This window comes from Oratosquilla oratoria, chromosome 19 (assembly GCF_046742065.1).
Source record: "Oratosquilla oratoria isolate Oo_2021 chromosome 19, ASM4674206v1, whole genome shotgun sequence".
NCBI lineage: Eukaryota > Metazoa > Arthropoda > Malacostraca > Stomatopoda > Squillidae > Oratosquilla > Oratosquilla oratoria.
Window position 1 is genome coordinate 16888547 of NC_134795.1, and position 5000 is coordinate 16893546.

Here is a 5000-nt window from a genome sequence, read left to right on the forward strand (position 1 = left end):
TTATTTCTTCATTCATATCTACGTTTTTATTTATATATATATATATATATATATATATATATATATTTTTTTTTTCAGCTTCCTTGTACAACAAGGAGGATATATATATATATATTTTTTTTCCAGCTTCCTTGTACAACAAGGAGGAGGCCACGATACCGTTATTGATCAGTCTCGAGGTGGAAAAACCGGGACATTGCGATCGGATGTAGCAGAAGCCGCGAGTCCTTCAAGAAGCAGAAATCACAGTTAACTCTCTTCCTCACTGTGTGGAGGATCTTGTTTATTTATCTACCTATTCATCTATTTATTTGTTTATTTATTTATTCGTTTGTTTATTTATTTATTTGTTTATTTGTTTGTTTCCTTATTTATTTATTTATCTATTTATTTATTTATCTATTTATTCATTTATTTTTCTATTTATCAATTTTCACTTATTTATTTGTTTTTATATTTTCATTAATTTTTTTATCAATTTATCTATTTATTTGTTTATCTATTTATTTATTTATTTTTCTATTTATCTATTTTTCACTTATTTGTTTTTATATCTTTATTATTTTTTTATTTTTTATCAATTTATCTATTTATTTATCTATTCATTTGTATATTAATATATTTGCTTATTTATTGGTTTGTCTATCTATTTATTAATTTTCTATTTATCTTTATATTTATTTGGAATAGGAGGAGAGCTGTTAAGGGCAGTCAAGAATTTTTACGATAGTAGAACCTAGGTTAGAATTAGAAATAGAGAGAGTGAGGGGTTTAAGGAAAAGGTGCGACTTCCCCAAGGATGTATCATGTTACCTTGGCTGTTCAATTTATACATGGATGGGGTGGTGCGAGAGGTAAATGCAAGGGTAATAGTTCGGGGAGTTTGTTGAGGGTTAAAGAAAACGGAGACGCATCGCAAAGGGATTTCTCCCCTTCTTCTCTTTTTCTGCATGAGGGGACGGAGATGGAGGGGGGGATCGTCGATTACATAAAGCTGCCTTGGTGTGGATGTGCTGTGCCTTGTTGCATTGCTTCTGACCCAGAACAGGGGGCGAGATGCAGGGATGACCCGTCATCCAGGAGGAGCCAAGAAAAGAGGGAGGGAGGGAGGGGTGGTGAATGGGAGTGGAGTATGTGGGGATGAAATGGGTGGGAGTGGATTTAGGCCTTTGACTTTGGCTACCTCCCTTGTAAAGGGGAAAAGCCCTTGATATATCTATGTATTTCTTTATTTGTACTCTTATTTTTTCATTTATTGTTGTTGCCGTCAGACGATTTTATTTCATCGTAAGATCATAAAACCATAAAAAATGGAGGAGACGGCAAAAGACCATAAGGCCTACACTAGGCAGTTCCATATCCTTTACCATCTGTCATCATTATCCATAAATTGATCTAATCACCTCTTAACACAACCAATTATTTGAGTGCTCACTACATGATTACTAAGTCTATGCTATTCATTAACCACTCTGAAGAGCATACGCAAGGAGGCGCTTCCAATTACTCCACCATTGCATAAGAAAAAGATGGAAAAATACACACACACACACACACACACACACACACACACACACACACACACACACACACACACACACACACACACACACATACACACATATATATATATGTGTGTGTGTGTGTGTGTGTGTGTGTGTGTGTGTGTGTGTGTGTGTGTGTGTGTGTGTGTGTGTGTGTGTGTGTGTGTGTGTGTGTGTGTGTGTGTGTATGTGTGTGCGCGTATGTATGTATGTATGTATGTATGTATGTATGTATGTATGTATGTATGTATGTATGTATGTATGTATGTATGTATGTATGTATGTATATATGTATAAACGTCACTTAGAAACAAGCCGTAAATTCGCTTGTAGAATTTTCTGGATATTTGCAATATGAAACTGAGACAAAGGTAATAGTACGATGTTGATATATCTGGACTTTAAGAGATTTTTTTTATACAGTCCTGCACGAGGGACTACTAACTAAACTCGCTTCGCAAAGAAAAAGAGGTAACTAGCTAAGCTGGATTAGGAACTAGTTGAAGCGTCGTTAAAAACGAGTTCTTCTGGATGATAAAGATTTTCAAGAAGGAAAGACGTTACACGTGGAGATCCGCAGGGTTCAGTTCCAAGAACCATTTCTGTTTATTGTATCTAGAAGCTAAGATGAAAGGGAAGTGGATGACGGGTGGAAGGTGGATGACGGGTGGAAGGTGGATGGATGGTAGTGGAGTGGATGGGAGTTGATAGACAGATAAATGAATGAATAAGAGCACAAGAATGGAAGGGGCTACAAGAGACCATAAGGCCTACACTAGGTAGTTCCATGTCCATTACAACCTACCATCCCCATCCATAAAGTATCCCATCGGAGATTACCAATAGCTTCAAAGTTCACTACATGGTTACTAAATAGAATATACCATTGGCATTGTCTGTCGACTTAAGTTTGCTGTCTCCAAATTCGCTGATGATACTAAACTGTGCGGAGTAATAAGGGACCGTTCAAATTAACTGGACAAAGTAGAGCAATGACCTCGAAAGTCGCTAATGAAATTTAGCCCAAATAGGTGTATATTTATGCATATAATAATACTAATGACCCACTTTCGGAGAAGAATAAGCGAAAGTAAAAAGATCCGTATATTTCGATCACTAACTGTGATCCTCTTCAGCAGAGGATCACAGTTAGTGATCGAAATATACGGATCTTTTTACTTTCGCTTATTCTTCTCCGAAAGTGGGTCATTAGTATTATTTTACCGATGTGCTATGACATTACTTTGTTATGCATTATGCATATAAGTACAAATAATACAAGGTATGACTACATTTTTTTTGGCGGGGGATAACCAAAATGGAGAATGAAAAGAATTTTGGTATAATTACCAGTATCGATTCTAAGATATCAAACCAATGTGTTTTTTCCTCAAAGAAAGGAAACAGAATAACGAGATTAATGTCAGGATCTTTTGACCTCTGTTGTCCACCAATCATCAGCCAATTACGTAGGTCACTGGCTTGTTTAGCTGTGTCCTTCTGGTCGCCAAATCTCGTGGAAGATGTTGATGGATTAGGAATAATCCAGCATCTGGGATACAAGAACTAATTTCAACATATAATCTGTCTCAAATGCAATTGGACAAATTTAGATATAAGAGGGAAATAGACAAGAATTAATTTATCAACAGAGTGGTTCAGGAATGGAATAAACTTAGTAACTACGTAGTGAACTCGGAAATTATCGGCTGTTTTATGAGAAGATTGGATAATTTATAGATGGGGACATGGAACTGCCTAATGTAGGCTTTATGATCTTTTGCAGTCTCATTCATTTTTATGTTCTAATATTGTTCTATTTTTTTTTTCTAAAAATGAAAAAGGAGGGGGAGATTAAAAGGAGACTTAACATAAACCTATAAGAATTTGTAGGTAATTCTAAGTTACTAGCATTTCCTTAATTAATACTAAGAAGTAATTACCTCAAGTTAAAGAAATTTCAAATCACGCAATCAGTGAATGGAATAATCTTCCAACCGAAGCAATTTCAATATATTTCCTTTTTCTATTTTTCAGATAAACACAATTCACTTATGTCCGACATTTTCATGAACCGAAAAGATTTCTGTAACAATTTTTACCTTTATAAATCATTCTAAAGCTTTCATTTTAACCACAATATATAGAGCCATTTAGTTGACTGCTATAAAGACTGATTATGATTTCGTAAGTAAGATTAGATACAAATAGTATAATTTAATAGTAAAAATCATAGAGCAAAGAGGAAAAGACAGAGCATTAGGGGATATATAATGTAATCACTTTAAAGGAAATTATATATATATATGTGTGTGTGTGTGTGTGTGTGTGTGTGTGTGTGTGTGTGTGTGTGTGTGTGTGTGTGTGTGTGTGTGTGTGTGTGTGTGTGTGTGTGTGTGTGTGTGTGTGTGTGTGTGTATATGTATATATATATATATATTTATATATTCATATATATATATATATATATATATATATAGAGAGAGAGAGAGAGAGAGAGAGAGAGAGAGAGAGAGAGAGAGATCAAGTGACAGATGAAAGTTTTTTGGGTGGTGGAAGTAAAACCAAGATGCTCTCGGAATAGATTATACTCTTACGTTACGACCACTTTGGTCGTAACGTAAGAGAATAATCTACTCCGAGAACATCTTCGTTTTACTTCCACCACCCAAAAAATTTGATATACATATGTATATATATATATATATATATATATATATATATATATGTAATATACGAAAGCGCTCTGCTTCGATAGTTTCTATTTACCAAGTGGTCTACTTTGCATATATATATATATATATATATATATATATATATATATATATATATATATACTGTATATATATATATATGTGTGTGTGTGTGTGTGTGTGTGTGTGTGTGTGTGTGTGTGTGTGTGTGTGTGTGTGTGTGTGTGTGTGTGTGTGTGTGTGTGTGTGTGTGTGTGTGTGTGTGTGTGCGTGCGTGCGTGCGTGTGTGTGTGTGTGTGTGTGTGTGTGTGTGTGTGTGTGTGTGTGTGTGTGTGTGTGTGTGTGTGTGTGTGTGTGTGTGTTCAATAATTAGAATTACAACAACAATAACGTAAGCCAAAAAATAAAAACCACACAACAACAAAGACAACAGCAAATAAATGTCGTGCAGAAGAAACAACTCTCGATTTTTTTTTTTTTTTTACATTGTGTGTCCTTCGTGCAATCCACCTCTTCCTTCCCTCCTCCCTTCCTCTCGTCCTCCCTCTTCCTCCTTTCCCCCTCCATCCCTCCAACGATCTCTATCCCTCCCCCTCCTTCTCCCTTTCCCTTCCTTCCTTCCCTTCCTCCCTGTCTCCCTACTTCTTCCTCTCCTCCCCCTCCTTCTTCCCCCTCCTCCTTCCTTCCCTCTCCCCCATCCTCCTTCCTTCCACCTTTTCCCTCCTCTCCATCCATTCCTCCCTCTTCTCCCTTTCCTTCTTCT